At 41.6% G+C, this 22,422-nt stretch overlaps 1 pseudogene; it reads left to right on the top strand.

Annotated features, from left to right (window-relative positions):
* LOC134316941 (zinc finger protein 850-like) overlaps positions 1-22,422 on the top strand; it is a 1,214,164-nt pseudogene that overhangs the window by 897,086 nt on the left and 294,656 nt on the right.

Below are 22,422 nucleotides of genomic sequence, written 5' to 3'. Positions count from 1 at the left end.
GGAATAGCTGAGCCCACGGAACCAGCAGTAAGGCAATTTACAAAACGGTGACAACACACACGCACAGTAAGCTATACACCCCAAGAGGGCACAGCAAAGCAGCATCACCAACCCAATAACTCGTGAAAACCGACAGGGAGGCCCACACAGGCCCCGTCAGCCCAACTACCACCCCACAGGATGTATATAAAAATCAAAAAGGAAATCAGCCAACAAACAATAAAATAAAATAAACCAAATCACCAAAACAACGTGCTCAATAATAAGCAGTTAATACCCACTTACCACCCCACACCCTCGCACAGACACTAATTAAAGTCAACCCACACACGCTGCCGCTTGCTATGGCGGCACACGGCCTCTCCCAATGAGGTACCGCCACCATCCAAAACGAGCGGCAGTGTGAAAATGTACTATAATAAAACACAATGGAAGCAAAACAGCAGCCGGAGTGAAGCCCGACGATGCAAAGCTGGTTATAGGCCCAGTAGAAGAGAGACGAAAGCACCTGGCATCCTACGAGGAAACAAATATTTCCAAATTAGCTAAGCTCATTAATAATTACTCTAACTCATAGTAGCAGCGATATAACAAAACTGCACTACTTACCCAGAGTCCGATACTAATATACACCAAGCCCGAATCCACGGCAAAACCAGATGAAGCCCAAAAGAGCCACTTCGGAACACAGGCCGCCGAATACAATTCCCTCCGAAGAGAAACGTGAAAGTCCCTGTCTTTGTCTCCACAAGAAAATCGCTCGCAAGCGAACAATCGCAACGAAACCAATCCGGATAGCCAGGCGGAACTGCGTGAGACAGCCCAAGCTTGCTCTACTGGTCGTGTCTGCTCCGTGAATTTAAAGACTACCGCTAACGCTGGACAACAAGCCAGCGTAATGACGTAACCCGCGATGCGACACGGCTGCAGCACACTTAAAGGTGCCAAAGCACCACCACAATCAGTAAGAATGAGAAACTATCTATGAAAGATTGATTGAACTTTTACCATGAAAAGATAAAAATTTTGCCACCTTGAGCAACAATGCTCGGCGTCACTCCTTCTTTAACAAGATGATTTAACATGAAGTAGGAATTCTTTCTGTTGTGCTCCTGCAAAAGTTCACCAGTAGTTTCTGTGGTAGTTTGGCCTTTTTCAGCTTCTTTGTTGAAACTTCTTAACCAGGCGTGAGGTGTTAACGTCCATGTCAGCTGGTCAGACACGTAGACTCAGAGGAACTTCAGGCTTTTTACCATCTCCACTTCTTCTCCATGGATGTGTAGGGGGAGGTGGTCTATGTCATTTGTTCTTTAAAGGTCAATGACGATCTCCTTTGTCTTAGAGGTGTTAAGAGCCAGGTTGTTGTATCTACACCATTAAGACAAATAAGCTACCACCTGCCTGTAGGCCATCTCCTCATTGTTAGAAATCAGTCTGACTATTGTTGTCACCTGTGAATGTAATTATTCTGTTGGAATTATGAATGGGGGTGCAGTCATGTGTAAAGAGTGTAAAAAGCATAGGGCTTAACACACAACCCTGCAGAGTTCCTGTGTTTAAGATGAGGGTGGAAGAGGTGTGGTTGCCAATTTTGACCTTTTGTGGACGTCCAGTGAGAAAATCCATAATCCATGTACACATTGAGGAATTCAGGCCCAGGCCCACCAGTTTGCTGACCAGTTAATGGGGGACGATCGTGTTAAATGCGGAGCTGAAGTCCACAAATAACATCTTCGCATAGCTGTCAGGTTCCTCCAAATGTTGCGGTGTGGAGTGCTGTTGTGATGGCGTCCTTTGTGGAGCGATTTGGTCGGTAGGCAAACTGATACATGTCCAGGCCAGGTGGGATGACTGTTCTGATGTGTGAAAGCACCAGCTTCTCGAAGCATTTCATGACTATGGGTGTTAGAACCACTGGACAATAGTCATTCAGGCATGATGAAACCGATTTCTTGGGTACAGGAACGATGGTGGGGGATTGTATCCTAGAACTGAAGCAGTGTATTCCTCCAGGTCTGTCCCCTCTGCAAACAAGTCCCAATTTGTGCTATCAAAGCAGTCCTGTAGCATTGAGGTGGCTTCCTCAGACCACACTTGTACTGTCCTGATATTTGGTTTTGTTCTGCAGATCTTTGGTCTGTAAGCTGGGATCAGAGTAAGAGAAATATGATCCGATTGTCCTAGATGTGCAGATGGAGAGGCTTTAAACATCCCTGAGATGTTTGTGTACACTTGGTCCAGAATGTTGTTCTCTCTTGCCAGGAAATTTATCCCAACAGAAACCCTGCATGCTGAATTCTGTAGAATGATTCTGTAGAAGTACAAAGAAAAACATCAACCATTGCTGCAGGGTAGAATTAGGCCGATTTCTAATTTTTATGAACATAATAATAATAAATACATTTTATTTATATAGCACTTTTCAAGATACCCAAAGATGCTTTACAATTTACATAGAAAAAAAGCACCTAATCATGAACATAGAAAAAACATAGAAGGTTAACTGGAGTCCCAGAGCCTAAGCAATGACTTTGTAACCTATTCCAGACTGGTAGATTTGAGTGACTTTGTTTCAGATCTGTATTTAAAGCTCTTTAGAATGTTACATCATGTGCTGCTTTTTGAGACCTTCTACCCTGCTTCACATTATCAGACAGGTTCTAGTTAAGTCATGTTTAGATTAAACAGGTCTGGCAGTAATTGTGTTAGTGAAATTCAACCAAGTTGTCAACTGAATTTAGTTAACTGGTTGATTTAGTAGCAAAGAGGACAATTACTTCTTCAGTGTGATATAGCTCTTGAATTAATCTTCATCTTTGGTAAATGAAATAATCAATTAAAATCTGCATTTTGTGTTTACTATTGTTGTATATTTTTACACAAACTGGCAAAATAGAAGAAACCTGACACCTGTTCGGGACTGCTCTCGGACGGCAACCTCAAAACGAAGGGTTCGTCGTTGTCGTTCGAGGACTCTTGCGGACTCACGATTCTGACCCACTTGCTTTTGGTGGGCCGTGAGTCTCCGGAGCTCTCCTCCTGGGGTGCAGCGGGGTCCTCTCCGGAAGAGTCTGTCTCGCGTGTCCCAGACTCATCGATTTCCTTTCGGAGGCTGCGGCGTGCGGCTTTGCGGACGGGTCAGACGCCGCTGCAGTGGGGGCGTTCGTCGTCTGGCTCCTCTCCCTCCTGCAGCCGACGGACCTGGGCGGCCTCCTGCACGTTGTTCAGAGGCACATAAAATTTTGCGGCCACCGCCTCTAAATGGCACATCGCCCGGTGGACAGCCAACCGCTTCTTTGGGCTGAGGTTCTTGGTCTAAGAACACGACGAAAGAGAGGAAAACAGACAGACAGACGGATACAGATGAAACTCTGCGACATGGTCACACGTGCATCGCGAAATCTCGAACGAGCGTGTACTCACGTGGTGCACCATGGACGTACGGAGGTTGCGGAATGTGAATTTTCCTCCGAAACCCATCCTAGTCCACTCGCTCTTGAAATATGTCAGTAGCTTCTCACACCTCCCACCTGCGGAGTTAAAGAAAAAGTAGCGGGACTCTGACCCCGCGAATTTATCCCGGGAGTGGATGACCCCTTCGAGCCACTCCAGCTCGGCATGGCTCAGGCTCAGCTGAGCATGACCGTAGGTGGAGGCCAACTTGTGTTCTTCCACCTGTGGAGAACAGGAAAACATGTTAGCGAGCCTGACCGTAGCATGCCACGGACCGGTCGGCCCTAGGAGTACCCCGACATGACACTCACGTCTATGGTGACATGTTCCCCCTCCACCTTGGCGTTCAGGACCTCCTCCACCTTCAGGTTTTTCATTACTCCGGCCTGGTGACCGGACACGGACACAAAGTATCCGGTCAACAGGCCGAATACCTGGTGGAGGTTCTGGTGGAACCGTCCTTGAGAGACTCTACGGAACAAAAAAAGAAACACTTCAATAGGGTTTGTTTTTGTCTCTCTCTCACATCTCGGAAACGATACGTGGGACCGCACTGACCGATCTTGGCGGGGAGGATGACACGGGCCTCCCTGCGGAAGCTCTTGAGGTCATCGTTGGACACGATGCTTTCTGTGGGGCAAGACGAGCAAGAGATGGTTATCGCTACTGTTTCGACGACCCTAGTGTAACGTGTTCTGACGCGACACTCACTGGTGGCTGCTTTACGGACGGCTTGTCGGTGACAAGTCACGTCCCTCTGAATATCTCTTAGGCGAAGCTTCACCTCATTCTTTAACCATATGAAATTCACACCGCTCAGTATGTTTGTCTTCCTGGATATGTACGACAGAAATTCAAAGAATTTCTTGAGACTCATCAGGTTCGAGCGGACGGTGGTGGACTTCAGCTTGTCACAAAAGTTCTCATGGGGTGTCCTAACTTTTTCACATGACTGTAGCTGATTACAGAAATATTCATTGTTTAGCACAAACACACAGCAGCATTCGTCTGGATTTTACATCAGCACCAGTCACTCGTACCAGTTTACACCAAACTCCATCAACCAGAGACCAGCTTTATATTTACCATCAAAAACACCTGCACATTTATTCAATCTTTAATATTCAGCCATCAATTGACAAACACAATTACTAAATATTAGTTACTGTATATTTATTATTAATAACATTTTTGATTTAGAAGAAATAAAACTACTTTTTACAATGAGTTTGGTTCCTCCACCAAAAGTGTAGCACAGTGATACATTCCAATGAAGCCGCCGTACAAAAACCTCTGTTTCCACTCCAGTGATTACACACACACACACACACACACACACACACACACACACACACACACACACACACACACACACACACTATAAGAGCTGTAGTTCTGATCAGACTGGGTTCAGGACTTTCAGACTCACTGAGACGCAGCACAATGATGAAGGTTCTGATTCTACTGCTGAATACACTCGGCCTCCTCACTCAACGTGAGATTCACTGTTTATTTACTATCTTCATATCAGTCCTCCAACATCAGCGCTCACCATCACCGTCTCTTTATCACCTTCAACTTTTCTCTCTTCTTCTCTTTAGAGTCGTTTGGAGAAATCATCATGACTCAGACTCCAGGATCTCACTCGGTTTCTCCAGGACAAACTGTTACCATCAACTGCAGAGCCAGTCAGGGCATTGGCACTGAACATGACTGGTACCAGCTGAAACCTGGAGAAGCTCCTAAACTCCTGATCTATGCTGCAACTACTCGTCAGTCTGGGATTCCTGAACGTTTTAGTGGAAGTGGATCTGGTACAGAATTTAAAAATCACTGGAGTCCAGGCTGAAGATGCAGGAGATTATTACTGTCAGCAGGATTACAGCCTTCCACTCACACAGTGTTATTTTGCTGGTACAAAAACCTCCCTCAGCTGTAGAGGAAGTTCTCTGAAACACACACTGATCTGAGAACATCTGCAGAGCTGCTAAAGCTGCACTCCACTGAACATCATCATCTACAAAGCACTACAGTACTGAGCATGTTCCTCTCTTTGTGGTGTTCTCCTCACTGTGGAACAGGGATTCTCATCAGCACATGGAACATCTCACTAGTAGAATGAAGGTTTGAGATGAAGCAGCAGTGCTAGAAGAGATGATATGAATGAAACCATCATGACATGTTATGTACATTCAGATAGATGTGATTACAGTGAATGTAGAATTCACTAGGGTTTAGATCAGGACACTAGAGTTCCTTGTCATATAATATCTTTATGTATCTTGCTTTGTGCACAGGGACATAGTCATGCTCAAACAGGAAGGGGCCTTCCCTAAACTGTTGCCACAAAGCTATGAGCATATAATTTATATAACTGGTTTTATACACCAGTTTGCAACAAGTGTGGCTGAAACACATGAACCTAATAATTAGGAGGGGTGTCCACATACTTTTGGTCATATAGTGTTCGGTCTAATCAATTCAAGTATCAGTTCATACAAACAATAAAATGTGCTGAGAACGATTCATCACTTAGATCAAATCTCCTGATTGGTCGTTTCATGATTGAATCGATTCCTTTCTACCCCATAAATCACTGAACACGTAACACTGTGCAGAATTACAGATGAGCTACAGTCAGTAACAGTATACCTACAATGTGAACATATGGTAGAGTCACCTAATAGTGGATATGAGGAGGAGGATCTTCATCTACACTCTCTGTACTCTGAAAATAAAAGCTGATCATCATTTGATGTGGTTTTAAACATAACCAGTTCTCACCAATATAAAATGAGAGCTGATGATCAGATGATCATGAGGATTCTACAGAATATTTAAGATGAAATACTGACTGGTTCCAGTTTCTGCTGTTGATGGTTAAAATGGTCTGTTTGTTCCACAGACCAGCATCTCAGTTCCAGCTCAGTTCAGCTAAACCTTGTAACTCTTTCTGATCATTTATTACAACTTTTATATCAAACTATCATCTGTCTTTATTTAGATCATATGGAGTATTTTAAATTATGTGGACACCCCTCCTAAATACTGAGTACATGAGTGCAGGTCACAATTACTATAGTAAATAAAGGGAGAATAAGAGACAGTACAGGAGATACTTCCATATGTAGCAGCTGATTGTTCTTTCACCATAAGGTGGCAGTATTGCATCTCTGAGTGACACATTCACACTGTTCCACTCCAGTGATTCTACACACACACACACACACACACACACACACACACACACACACACACACACACACACACACACTACATGCTTCAGTGCTCTGTCAGTGTTTAAAGCTCTGTGAGTTTAACACTTCATGACTGAGAGCTGCTGACCAGCATCTTCACCCACATCAACCATGACCTTCATCTCCATCTTCATCTGCACACTGGCTCTCTGCACTCAAGGTAACACGATGCTTTATGTTCTACTGGTGAGGAGGCTCTGCCATGTGGAGAAGATCCACTAGATGAACTTCAAACTCCACATGGTTCTTCATGTAGTGAACTTCTTTATTCTTCTTATTGTTTTCAGGATCCAGAGGTCAGGTGACTGTGACTCAGAGTCCTGCAGTAAAACATGTTGATCCAGGAGCTTCAGTCACCATCAACTGTAAAACCAGTTCTAATGTTTACTCTGATAGCCACGGTCAGCGTTTGGCTTGGTATCAGCAGAAACCTGGAGAAGCTCCTAAAGTTCTGATCTACTTGGTTAACAGCAGAGCATCAGGTATTCCAGATCGTTTCAGTGGCAGTGGATCTGGATCTGACTTCACTCTGACCATCAGTAGATTTGAGACTGGAGATGCAGGAGGTTATTACTGTCAGAGTGAAAATAGTGGTAACATCTTCACACAGTGTTATATGGTGGTACAAAAACCTGGGTGAGTGGAAGTGTACAGTAACTGCACTGCTGCAGCTGGGACCGACTGCAGGTGCTGAGGGGGAGGATGTGATACAGTACAATCATTCACTCTGTACAGGAAACACCTCACTCACTCACTACTTCTCCTAAATACAAGCTTTATTATTATTAACATAATAACAACCACTTCATCCTGATCAGGGTCACAGTGGTGTAAAGCTGGTACAGACTACAGACACATTTACTTACTCACATACTCTACACAGAGAAAGCCAAATATGAAGACAACATGCAAAACTGATCAAAGTAGCACCACCAAGACGTGAGAATTGAACCCAGGTCTCCACAATACTAGCTGCACCACCATACAGCTTCTATAATGAAATATTAAACATTATGCTGAATCAGGTACGAGGAAGGAAAAACCTTTTATTATTTATTTAGCTCATGTTAATTAAAGATGTTCCAACACTGAGAGGACTTGAGTTTAGAAGAACTCTTAAAAGAGAATTAAACTGACAGCAAGTTCCAAGATGAAGCAGTAAACCAGAAGATGGTTCAGTTTAATCATACTGCATACTATAGTACACACTACTATAGGATTAGTATGCAGTATATACTGGGGCAGTAGGACATTTTGAACAGAGCTGCTGGCTTTGGTTGGGATTGGGGGTGGGTCTGGAGGTGGTAACTCCTGCATTGATTGGTGCACACCTTCATACCCAACCAATAGGATTGAACTTCACCTTATTACAGCTAACAATCAGCAGCTGGAGCTCATCTAGTAGAAACTACTTTATCTCCATGTGCTGTTTGCTTCAGTTGGTTTTTGAATTGAGGAGCTACAACCAAATACAAAAAGTTACAACCAAATAATAAATAAAAAAACACAAATAAGTCACATTCTTTTACTTGTTTAATAGTTTTATGATGTTAGTTTTGGTCTCTACAGAGTTAGTAGTTTGGAGGTTTTGCTCGGATGTGAATAACATGAATCTTTATAGATTTAGTGCTGATTATTCTGAGCCTAAAATCTCATGAGAATAAATAAGGAGGTTCAGTATGTCCTCCACCAGTTGCTTCATTATTGTGTGTACTTTGTTAAGTCAAACACACCACTACTGACTGTGTTGTACCATACCATACTATACTCTCAAACTCTTTTCTGTCTTTGTCATTCATTGTGTCATAGCCGTAAAAACTCAGACTCAGCTTTATTGTCATTCAAAACCATGTACATGATTAGAACGAAATGCGGTTACTCAGGTCTTGATGTGTGTAAGATAATGAAATATGAATAACAAAAAAGTATAATGTTAAGTATAAAATAAAATTAAGACTTAAAAAACTGGAAGAAATAACTAAGATAAGGTATTTTAAATATTTACATTTACATTCACAAGTATTGCAGAAGAACTACAGCAGCTTTATGTGGAGCTAAAGTGCATGATTTCAAAATATAGCAGCAGCTCAAAGTGTATAGCAGCAGAAATGGCAGCACAAGTTCACAGGTGTTTAAGGTAATTGGTGCATAGACAGTTTATTAGGGGTGGAGCAATTTAGCAGTCTGACTGCATCCGGAAAAAAGCTGTTTTTCAGTCTTGTTGTTTTTGCTTGGATGCAGTGCAGCCTCCTTCCAGAGGGAAGGGGGGTGAAAAGTCCATGTGCGGGGTGGGTGGGGTCACGGAAGATGCAGGCGGCTCTTTCTTTAGACCTGATTGTGTATATGTCCCCGATGGGTGGTAAGCTGCATCTGATGGTCCTCTGTGTGCAGACTTTACCACTCTCTGCAGCGCCTCCTTTTCTGCCACAGTGCAGCCAGCATACCACAAAGTGAGGCAGGTGGTCAGGGTGCTCTTCACAACACAGCTGTAGAATGACCTGAGGATGTCTGTCATAAGGAAAGCCAAACAACGCCTGTATTTCCTGAGGTAGCTGAGGAGGGCAGGTCTTCACACAGTGTTGGTACGCCAGGTGAGCATGACAGACAGGTTTACCCTGAGGTACTTGACGAAGGGGACCATCTCCACAGCTACTCCATCAATGAGTAGAGGAGGAGGGGTTGTACCAGTCCTGCGGAAATCCACAACCATCTCCTTGGTCTTCTGAACATTGAGGTTGAGGTTGTTGTCTCTGCACCACCATATTAGGTCCTCCACCTCCTTCCTGTAATACCGTGTCATTCGCGAACTTGACCACAAGGTTGATGGAACAATAAAATTATCTTGAAGTATCATAATACTAACTTAACTCATCAAATTCACAGAGTCAGGAAAAAATAGAAGAATGGGATGTGAAAGCAATCCATAATAAATGCTACATGTTCCATGAGCCTTTAGAAAAGAAAATAATAGATTGCCTTGCAAATTCTCATTAACCTGTGGACCCCCCAAGGTCCACCTCCAAGCTACAAAGTATAATGCTGCAAGCAGTAGCAACATTCCAGCCTTTATTTCCACCAATTATGGTGAAAAGCTTGAGACAGTCCAATCCAGAGATGTAGGCCTCCAGTCCAGATTTTCTTTAACTCTTACTGGTAACCCCCTCAATTATGTCACATGTAAAAAGGAAGCTAGTGGTAATACCACTGTAGAAAATGAATTAAAATCAGAACCAACACAATTCTGAACTAATAACTAATAAGAAATAATTCAAACAACACAATATAGAGCAATGAGGAGTGAATAAGGACTTTTCTTTATCAGGAGAAAATCAGGCCCATCAACTCTCATACGACGAATTCAAATTAAAAACAGGGTTGTTCTACATGAGAAATCCCAAAAGCAACTTGTCCGGAAACCTAGTTTCAGTCAAACAGTTCAGTGACACCTGCTTTCGTGATTGCTGGGACAGCTAAGAGTAACTACAAAGTACCTTAACCCACATGGGAGAGACTCAACGATCAGTTAGAGACCTAAACTGTTGTGTCAACATTTCGACACCCTGTTAAGGTGGCACTAGGCTCAGTATTCTACCTTGGGATAGACTCAAAATTGACTAGCTTGAACTTTAAAAACTGAGCATTTTAAAGATTGGCCCCTTGAACCTATACCACAGACCAAGGTGTACCAGGTGACACAGAGCACTTCCAAAGGGTTAATAGTGTTGGTGTGTGTTGACCTTAGTCCAGTGTAATTGGAACCTCTGGGGAGCCTCCTGTGGTTATAATGGCTACGTGTTATAAGTGTAACAGTAGCTGAAATAATACTTTTAAATTCTTACAGACACATTTATTTGAATCCGTATATGTTTGACATGATTTATATTGTTTGTCGGTGCACATTTAATGTGTAACACCATCCTAGTGTTTTAATGGTGGCACACTAAAAGCTAAATGCAGAAATGATGTAAGTTTGTGCCTGTTTGAATTGTAAATCACTTTGGATGCAAAATAAAAAATCACAATTCTAAAGGGGTGCAGCACTAAATTTATGAAGTAAAACCCACCAACCAGAATCAGCTAATTATAATGAGTAGAAGATAAAGTGAGAGAACATGGGGGTGAAAGTGAGATTTGCATGAAGACGGCTGAGTGATCTGCTTTCTCCCAGAATAGAGCAGCACTTTCACCAGATGCTCAACTTCCTTCATCCAAACTCACTGAAGCACAACACACAGCACTGAATCTCCAGCTAAAGATCTTCTCTCCTAACACTCATCATGATGATGAACTAGAAGAAAAGACCAGACAATGTCCAAAATCAAGCTTTATTTCAGCACAGCAAAACTACAGGAAGAGCAACAGGACACTGAACAGAGGAAAGACAGAAATGCAGCATTGTGTAGAACTGAAACTCCATTGTAGAAGCATGTGGAAGTGTCTCCATGTTCAGTTCTATCTGGGAGCTGCTAGCCTTCACACTGGTTCTTTCTGAATACGACGGGATGATCGACACCACCGTGAGAGACCTTACAGCCAAACTCCTCCCCCTTTTCCCACTGTGCTTTGCTGAGGGTCAGGGTGCTGCCACGCCTCCAACTGCCCCCTTTCTGTTCTTCTGCTCCGGTCACCACCCCGTCCTCCAGCACTCTGCCGTCCACCATCCAGCTCACCAGCGCCCCCTGTGGAGAGTAACCAGACAGCAGGCAGAGCAGCGAGGCCGATCCCTCAGACAGCTGCAGAGAGGAGGGAGGGAGCAGAGACACGGACGGCTTCACCGTGGGACCGGCTGTACAGGAGAAACAGAACAAAAAGTCCCATTTAGAAACGTTTCCACATCATTTCCTCCTTACTGCTTATTAAGCATCCAGACTGGAAACCTTCATCTGTGTTCAATCATCAATGCAGTGCTGCTGCACACTGTTCTCACATCACTGCAGTTCAGTAGAAACATCTGCAAGCTTCTGTTAGCACATATTCAACCATGACCTTCATCTCCATCTTCATCTGCACACTGGCTCTCTGCACTCAAGGTAACACGATGCTTGATGTTCTACTGGTGAGGAGGCTCTGCCATGTGGAGAAGATCCACTAGATGATCTTCAAACTCCACATGGTTCTTCATGTAGTGAACGTCTTTATTCTTCTTATTGTTTTCAGGATCCAGAGGTCAGGTGACTGTGACTCAGAGTCCTGCAGTAAAACATGTTGATCCAGGAGCTTCAGTCACCATCAACTGTAAAACCAGTCCTGCTGTTCCTAGTAGTAGTTATTTACACTGGTATCAGCAGAAACCTGGAGAAGCTCCTAAACTCCTGATCTAGCAGACTAGCAGCAGAGTATCAGGTATTCCAGATCGTTTCGGTGGCAGTGGATCTGGATCTGACTTCACTCTGACCATCAGTAGAATTGAGACTGGAGATGCAGGAGATTATTACTGTCAGAGTTACCATGAGATCAGTGGTAGTGGTGTCTTTACACAGTGTTATATGGTGGTACAAAAACCTGGGTGAGTGGAAGTGTACAGTAACTGCACTGCTGCAGCTGGGACCGACTGCAGGTGCTGAGGGGGAGGATGTGATACAGTACAATCATTCACTCTGTACAGGAAACACCTCACTCACTCACTACTTCTCCTAAATACAAGCTTTATTATTATTAAAGTAATAACAACCACTTCATCCTGATCAGGGTCACAGTGGTGTAAAGCTGGTGTAGATCACAGACACATTTACTTGCTCATTTAGTCCCTTATGATGTTAATAATCTATTGGTGGACAGATGGAGACACGTTGAGCTGCATTAGTTTATTTGAGAGTCGTTCAGGGATGATGGTGTAGAGAGAAAAGCTGAAGTCCACATACAGAATACAGGTGAACATGTGAGAGCTCCAGATGCTGTAGGATGCAGTTCAGGACCAAAATAATGGTACTCAATAATGGGTGGAGTGGGTCGTGCAGAGCATCAGTCATGGATTTCAGATCATCCAAGATCATGTTTTTAAATCACTTCATGATACTTCAGCTTTGTTGCTTTAGTACACTTTTTAACCAAAGTGTAGAAAATACAGAATATTCAGATCATATTAACATCAGAAGCTCTAAACCTGAGAGGACTTGAGTTTAGAAGAGCTCTTAAAAGAGAATTGAACTGACAGCAAGTTCCAAGATGAAGCAGTAAACCAGAAGATGGTTCAGTTTAATCATACTGCATACTATAGTACAAACTACACTGTAAAACCAAATAAGTTCAGAAAACTCAAAACTTTTGTTTAACTGATTACCTAAGAAAATTTAAGTTTATGTAATATATTTTTTAAGTATACTGTACTTAACAATTATATTTTCAGTGAACTCTTTTTTAGTGTTCATTTTAAGTTTTCTGAACTTATATATAATATTTACAATTTACAATATTTTAAGTTCTACATACTACATTAGTGTTAGTAATATAATTTGATTAAGGTCCACCAACTTAACCATAACAAAATATATGATAGTAGACAACTTATTGCTTTTAGGAAAAAAAGATAAAAGTGTGTCAAACTGCTAGTCAATCTTAGTCAAGATCATTTAAACCAATGAATTAAAAAATGAATGAATTAAAAATTTTAAGCATGTAATTCACAAAACATGAAATAACACCAATGTAAGAATAAGTTATTTATTAAAGTTATAAAACACTTTAAAAACAAACTGCCATTCCAAAGGCAATAACACAAAAAATAGGCTGCCATTCCAAGGCAATAACACAAAAAATAGGCTGCCATTCCAAGGCAATAACACAAAAAATAGGCTGCCATTCCAAGGCAATAACAACTGTTAGAGCTCGAAATATCTTCTATAATTAAATATTTCACAGTAAACACTCAACAGATAATGACACTGAAAATGTGAAAGAAATTATCTTGAGGTAAACACAAAAGAGCACTTCTCCCCCCCTGAACATCATTTATACCTACACAGTTGTATTGAAAGCAATCAATATATAACCTTAACACCACCTCCTTATTTCTACACACATTGTACATTCTATTAGCTCCACTTACCATATAGGAGCACTTTGTAGTTCTATAATTCCAGACAGTATCCATCTGTTTCTCTGCATACTTTGTTAGCTTCCTTTCATCCTGTTCTTCAATGGTCAGGACCCCACAGGACCACCGCATAGTAGGTATTATTTAGGTGCTGGATGATTCTCAGCACTGCAGTGACACTGACATGGTGGTGGTGTGTTAGTGTGTGTTGTGCTGGTATGAGTGGATCAGACACAGCAGTGCTACTGGAGTGAAACAGATGGAGAAACAGTCTGGAATTGTAGAACTACAATGTGCTTCTACAGGGGTTGGACAAAATAACTGAAACATCTGGTTTTAGACCACAATAATTTATTAGTATGGTGTAGGGCCTCCTTTTGCGGCCAATACAGCGTCAATTCGTCTTGGAAATGACATATACAAGTCCTGCACAGTGGTCAGAGGGATTTTAAGCCATTCTTCTTGCAGGATAGTGGCCAGGTCACTACGTGATGCTGGTGGAGGAAAACGTTTCCTGACTCGCTTCTCCAAAACACCCCAAAGTGGCTCAATAATATTTAGATCTGGTGACTGTGCAGGCCATGGGAGATGTTCAACTTCACTTTCATGTTCATCAAACCAATCTTTCACCAGTCTTGCTGTGTGTATTGGTGCATTGTCATCCTGATACACGGCACCGCCATTGGATGCACATGGTCCTCCAGAATGGTTCGGTAGTCCTTGGCAGTGACGCGCCCATCTAGCACAAGTATTGGGCCAAGGGAATGCCATGATATGGCAGCCCAAACCATCACTGATCCACCCCCATGCTTCACTCTGGGCATGCAACAGTCTGGGTGGTACGCTTCTTTGGGGCTTCTCCACACCGTAACTCTCCCGGATGTGGGGAAAACAGTAAAGGTGGACTCATCAGAGAACAATACATGTTTCACATTGTCCACAGCCCAAGATTTGCGCTCCTTGCACCATTGAAACCGACGTTTGGCATTGGCACGAGTGACCAAAGGTTTGGCTATAGCAGCCCGGCCGTGTATATTGACCCTGTGGAGCTCCCGACGGACAGTTCTGGTGGAAACAGGAGAGTTGAGGTGCACATTTAATTCTGCCGTGATTTGGGCAGCCGTGGTTTTATGTTTTTTGGATACAATCCGGGTTAGCACCCGAACATCCCTTTCAGACAGCTTCCTCTTGCGTCCACAGTTAATCCTGTCGGATGTGGTTTGTCCTTCTTGGTGGTATGCTGACATTACCCTGGATACCGTGGCTCTTGATACATCACAAAGACTTGCTGTCTTGGTCACAGATGCGCCAGCAAGACGTGCACCAACAATTTGTCCTCTTTTGAACTCTGGTATGTCACCCATAATGTTGTGTGCATTGCAATATTTTGAGCAAAACTGTGCTCTTACCCTGCTAATTGAACCTTCACACTCTGCTCTTACTGATGCAATGTGCAATTAATGAAGATTGGCCTCCAGACTGGTCCAATTTAGCCATGAAACCTTCCACACTAAAATGACAGGTGTTTCAGTTATTTTGTCCAACCCCTTGTATGTCTTTATCATAAATTGTGGCTATTCCTCCACCACGACCGCTAAGACGTGGCTTATGTTCATAACTGTAACCCGGAGGAGATGCTTCATTTAAACCTAGATACTCATCAGGTCTAGCCCAGGTCTCAGTTAAACAAAGTGCACTAAGACTATTATCTGTAATTATTTCATTTACAATTACTGTTTTGCATGCAAATGACCTGATATTTAGAAGTCCTAACTTTAGTTTAGCTTTACTATGGTTTTCATGATGCTAATTTAGATAAATTTTAATTAAGTTATTATGACATACTTTTTGATTTAGTTTTGGCTTACACCTGCCACGGTAAATAGACACTGTCTCAACGGTTTGTGACCTAAGGATTCCGGGTGACGTCCGATGGCGACTCGCAGACAGTTGGTTAGGCCTGTTTGTCTGCTGCCTGGTCTTGGCTCTGGATAGTCATTTAACACTATCTGCCGCTACACTAACGCGGTGGTAAAGCCTGTCACCTATGCTGCAAGAAATGCGAGCAGCACTCTCCCACGTGGGGTGGACACCATCCCGCTTCAAAAGACCAGGCCTTTCCTCAAAGGTGGACCAGTTATCTACAAAATCAATGCAGTTTTCTGAGCACCATTTAGACATCCAGCGGTTCAGCGACAACAACCTGCTGTAGGTTTCGCCACTGGGTCGAATCGGTAAGGGGCCAGAGCACACTACTGCCTTAGACATCGACCTAGCTAACTCACACACCTCTTTAACATTACTCTTAGTAACCTCAGACTGCCCTAAGCGAACATCATTAGTGCCGACGTGGATAACAATCTTCGAAAATCTACGATTAGCATTAGCCAGCACTTTCAGATTTGCTCTGATGTCAGGCGCCCTGGCCCCCGGAATACAGGTGACTATGGTCGCTGGTGTCTCTATGGGGGTTGCAATGCGCACGTGTCGGAGCTGAGAATCTCCTATAACCAGAGCACTTACATTAACAGGCTTCTCAGCGGGTGGGTCACTGAGTGGGGAAAACCTGTTGGACACGTGCAACTGAGATGGTCGGTGCTTTGCCCTACGACTATGTCGCCTAGACGTCACCCAGTCGCCCCGCTGTGAGGGCTCTAATGCCGGAGTCTGGGGTTCTACACCTGAACTGCTGGCATTCGGGACTGCTACAGCTGAATCTAAGCACTCACTAGTAGTAGTCTGTTCTAATGCCCGAATGCGCCCTTCTAACACTGAGATCTTCTCCGTCAGACTAACAACTAATCTACACTTATCACATGTAAAGTTATCACTAAACACGGAGAAGGAATAACTGAACATGTTGCACTCGGAACAGGGATATAAAGCTCCTGCTGGGGCCATAATAACAGAGAAAAGTACTTAGCTTTAGTAGATGAGTTGAAGTTGATGTTTATGTTGGTTTCACCGGCGCTTCTGCTGGTAGTCACAGAAAAACGGCTTTAATTCCGGACGAAACAGGCGATGATGAGCTGGAATATAAAACCAACAACCAAACAACACAAACGCGCTTCGTTCGGACAAAACGGCTGTAATTCTAAAGGAAAACGGTGTTTATGCGCTCATGTACAAAACAAACAAACAGAACGCGGTTCCTACAGACAGAAAACGGTTATAACTCCCCACAAAACAAAAGGTGTTTAAGCGCTGAACTACAAAAACAAACAAACACGCTTTGTTTCCGACAAAACCGGCTGTAATTCTAAAGGAAAATGGTGTTTATGCGCTGGTGTACAAAACAAATAAACAGAACGCGCTTCCTAAGAACAGAAAACGGCTTTAATTCCGGACGAAACAGGCGATGATGAGCTGGAATATAAAACCAACAACCAAACAAACACAAACGCACTTCATTCGGACAAACCGGCTGTAATTCTAAAGGAAAACGGTGTTTATGTGCTGGTGTACAAAATAAATAAACAGAACGCGCTTCCTACGGACAGAAAACGGTTATAACTCCCCACAAAACAAAGGTGTTTAATCGCTAAAATACAAAACACAACCAAACACAAACGTGCTTCGTGCGGACAGAAAGCGGTTTTAATTCTGGATGAATAAGATGTTTATTCGCTGAATTACAAAACAAACTAAAACAGGCTTCGTTCGGATGCCGGTAGCAGAAGTTTTCACAAGCAAGGATTTATGTTAGTAAACACAAGCGCTTTTTTACGATAGACAAAATAACACTCTATATCAACTACGCGCGAAAGATTAACGTTTAAAACATACGTATATAAAAAGTTATTTAGTCACGGTGTCGTGACTGGAATACGACTCGCGTGCTAGAACTTGTACGGGTCAAAATCAAACAAAGGTCGTATACCAAGCTAAATTTTTCACATCCAAACAGGACGTATAACAAGTTGGACTTGTACCAAAGCAGACATATACCGAGGTTCCACTGTATTTAAGGGAAAAAAAACCAGATCTTAGATGTCAATACTGTGAAATAAATATATGGGAGATTTTTTTTAACTAAAGTCAATTATTGATAATTACATTTGATTTCCAATCACTTGCAATGCGTGTTTAAGACAAAGTTTCTGATTCTCAGTGTTTCACATGACAGTGATTTATAAGAGTGTAAGAGACGAAAATCCTGAAAAAAATGGTGTACAGATTTTTAATTGTGTCCATGTGATATAGCCACCACAGTGAATATAACGGTGCTTTATGGTAAATGTCTCAAGTCATCTCATGAATCTGACACAATACAGATTACAGACAGTATAACTGGCATTCTATATCTCCAATAACATTTTACTGTGTTTATTTTATGATAAATCACTGTCAGATGTGTGTAATGCAGGTCTAGGGTCAGTGTAATGGGAGCATGGTTGCTGGTGTACAAAATAAATAAACAGAACGCGCTTCCTACGGACAGAAAACGGTTATAACTCCCCACAAAACAAAGGTGTTTAATCGCTAAAATACAAAACACAACCAAACACAAACGTGCTTCGTGCGGACAGAAAGCGGTTTTAATTCTGGATGAATAAGATGTTTATTCGCTGAATTACAAAACAAACTAAAACAGGCTTCGTTCGGATGCCGGTAGCAGAAGTTTTCACAAGCAAGGATTTATGTTAGTAAACACAAGCGCTTTTTTACGATAGACAAAATAACACTCTATATCAACTACGCGCGAAAGATTAACGTTTAAAACATACGTATATAAAAAGTTATTTAGTCACGGTGTCGTGACTGGAATACGACTCGCGTGCTAGAACTTGTACGGGTCAAAATCAAACAAAGGTCGTATACCAAGCTAAATTTTTCACATCCAAACAGGACGTATAACAAGTTGGACTTGTACCAAAGCAGACATATACCGAGGTTCCACTGTATTTAAGGGAAAAAAAACCAGATCTTAGATGTCAATACTGTGAAATAAATATATGGGAGATTTTTTTTAACTAAAGTCAATTATTGATAATTACATTTGATTTCCAATCACTTGCAATGCGTGTTTAAGACAAAGTTTCTGATTCTCAGTGTTTCACATGACAGTGATTTATAAGAGTGTAAGAGACGAAAATCCTGAAAAAAATGGTGTACAGATTTTTAATTGTGTCCATGTGATATAGCCACCACAGTGAATATAACGGTGCTTTATGGTAAATGTCTCAAGTCATCTCATGAATCTGACACAATACAGATTACAGACAGTATAACTGGCATTCTATATCTCCAATAACATTTTACTGTGTTTATTTTATGATAAATCACTGTCAGATGTGTGTAATGCAGGTCTAGGGTCAGTGTAATGGGAGCATGGTTGCTGGTGTACAAAATAAATAAACAGAACGCGCTTCCTACGGACAGAAAACGGTTATAACTCCCCACAAAACAAAGGTGTTTAATCGCTAAAATACAAAACACAACCAAACACAAACGTGCTTCGTGCGGACAGAAAGCGGTTTTAATTCTGGATGAATAAGATGTTTATTCGCTGAATTACAAAACAAACTAAAACAGGCTTCGTTCGGATGCCGGTAGCAGAAGTTTTCACAAGCAAGGATTTATGTTAGTAAACACAAGCGCTTTTTTACGATAGACAAAATAACACTCTATATCAACTACGCGCGAAAGATTAACGTTTAAAACATACGTATATAAAAAGTTATTTAGTCACGGTGTCGTGACTGGAATACGACTCGCGTGCTAGAACTTGTACGGGTCAAAATCAAACAAAGGTCGTATACCAAGCTAAATTTTTCACATCCAAACAGGACGTATAACAAGTTGGACTTGTACCAAAGCAGACATATACCGAGGTTCCACTGTATTTAAGGGAAAAAAAACCAGATCTTAGATGTCAATACTGTGAAATAAATATATGGGAGATTTTTTTTAACTAAAGTCAATTATTGATAATTACATTTGATTTCCAATCACTTGCAATGCGTGTTTAAGACAAAGTTTCTGATTCTCAGTGTTTCACATGACAGTGATTTATAAGAGTGTAAGAGACGAAAATCCTGAAAAAAATGGTGTACAGATTTTTAATTGTGTCCATGTGATATAGCCACCACAGTGAATATAACGGTGCTTTATGGTAAATGTCTCAAGTCATCTCATGAATCTGACACAATACAGATTACAGACAGTATAACTGGCATTCTATATCTCCAATAACATTTTACTGTGTTTATTTTATGATAAATCACTGTCAGATGTGTGTAATGCAGGTCTAGGGTCAGTGTAATGGGAGCATGGTTGCCAGACACCTATGGAGGTCATCTTACAGATGGCAACAACAAAAGCGCTTCAATAACCAAAACTAAAAAATATTAACTACATTGGGATTAGCTAAACACTTAAAGCAAACATTAAGAAAATTTATTCAATTTAATATAATCCATTGTCATTTTATTATATATTCATTCATCAAACTCAGATTTTATTGCAGACTTGGCAACCCTGAATATTTGGAGACACTCCCACATGCAGTGACAATGAGCTACTATTGGATATATTCAAACAGACTCATTTGAATAGAATTTTAACTAGTAAAAAAATATTTTCTGATATCAAAAATTGAATTCCTGATATCGAGTAAAGGAGGATTTAAAGCTAAAACGACTTCCCATATTATCCTGCTATAAGGTTCATTTTTTTCTTACACTTGTGAGCACATTTCACTCTAAACTGCTCTGATAAGCCTCTGATTTTATTGTTCCTGTAACACGTTTCCCTGCCTGGATCCGGTACAATTTGTCCTTGACTTTTTTATTATTTTTTTATTCCCTTTTTGACTTTTACTAACAATGTTTATTATTTATAATGTTACAAATATTGATTCAGTATTGTTTTCTGTTTCAGAAATGAACAACCATCTCCACGATCACATGAAGAGCTGCAGTGATGTTAAATATGATGCGCTGGTGAAGATTAAGACTGAACGTGAGAACCTGACGCCCACCAGAAGCTCCAGTAATCAGCAAACGTCCTCTGGTCCTGTCAGCATTAACACGTCTCACCAGGGGAAACAGCAAGAAGGAAACATCTGCTCACAGTGTGGGAAGAGCTTCAGGTTCCAGAGTGATCTCAAACAACACCAGCGCATTCACACTGGAGAGAAACCGTATCAGTGCTCACAGTGTGGGAAGAGCTTCAGGTCCACGAGTAATCTAAAAAAACACCAGCGCATTCACACTGGAGAAAAACCGTATCAGTGCTCACAGTGTGGGAAGAGTTTTAATCAACAGAGTAATCTCAAAACACACCAGCGCATTCACACTGGAAAGAAACCGTATCAGTGCTCACATTGTGGGAAGAGCTTTGGTTTCCAGTGTGAACTCAAAATACACCAGCGCATTCACACTGGAGAGAAACCCTATCAGTGCTCACAGTGTGGGAAAAGTTTTAATAGTCGGAGTCATGTCAAAACACACCAGCGCATTCACACTGGAGAGAAACCGTACCAGTGCTCACAGTGTGGAAAGAGTTTTAATAGACAGAATCATTTCAAACAACACCAGCGCATTCACAGTGAAGTGAAACCGTATCAGTGCTCACAGTGTGGGAAGAGTTTTATTGCACAAAATATTCTCACAACCCACCAGCGCATTCACACTGGAGAGAAACCGTATCAGTGCTCACAGTGTGGGAAGAGTTTTAATCAACAGAGTAATCTCAAAATACACCAGCGCATTCACACTGGAGAGAAACCGTATCAGTGCTCACAGTGTGGAAAGAGTTTTAATACACAGAGTTATCTCAAAACCCACCAGCGCATTCACACTGGAGAGAAACCATATCAGTGTTCACAGTGTGGGAAGAGTTTTAATCAACAGAGTGGTCTTAAAACACACCAGCGCATTCACAGTGGAGAGAAACCATATCAGTGTTCACAGTGTGGGAAGAGTTTTATGAGACAGAATTATCTCCAACAACACCAGCGCATTCACACTGGAGAGAAACCGTATCAGTGCTCACAGTGTGGGAAGAGTTTTAATCAACAGAGTGATCTCAAAACCCACCAGTGCATTCACACTGGTGAGAAACCCTATCAGTGCTCACAGTGTGGGAAGAGTTTTAATACTCCGAGTGGTCTCAAAACCCACCAGCGCATTCACACTGGTGAGAAACCATATCAGTGTTCACAGTGTGGAAAGAGTTTTGCTAATTTAACAAATTTTAAGAAACACAAGTGTGACACTTTGAATTGTACCGAATAAACAAACGGTAATTTCTTTGGGAATGTGGTGTTAAAATCAAACCAAGTGTTCCTATTAATGTAGCAGCAGCTGTAATGTTTAGTATGTGCAGCTGTTTCTTTTTATTTTAATAAATGAACCCACAGTCTCTGCAGTCGGGTGGTACAGTGGCTTAAGAGGGTTTCCTCACACCTCCCAAAAACATACCAGTATGTGGACTGACTGGTATAAATCCTTCTTGTGAGTGAGTGAAAGTTTTCCTTTAAAATTCTACATGTAAAAGCTCCTTTTTTTTACTTTAAATAATCTTTAAAACATTTTCTTTTATAAATGTGGAATATTTTGTGGTCACTGATTTTTTATGTTTTTATTGTATTTAGTTTTTCTATTGAAATAAACATTAGTGATGTTGCAGGTTTATAATGAATTAATATGATTGTAATGGTAATAATAGCAGTTT

The sequence above is a fragment of the Trichomycterus rosablanca genome, chromosome 1 (assembly GCF_030014385.1).
Source record: "Trichomycterus rosablanca isolate fTriRos1 chromosome 1, fTriRos1.hap1, whole genome shotgun sequence".
Classification (NCBI taxonomy): Eukaryota; Metazoa; Chordata; class Actinopteri; order Siluriformes; family Trichomycteridae; genus Trichomycterus; species Trichomycterus rosablanca.
This window is presented reverse-complemented; position numbering and strand designations above follow the sequence as displayed.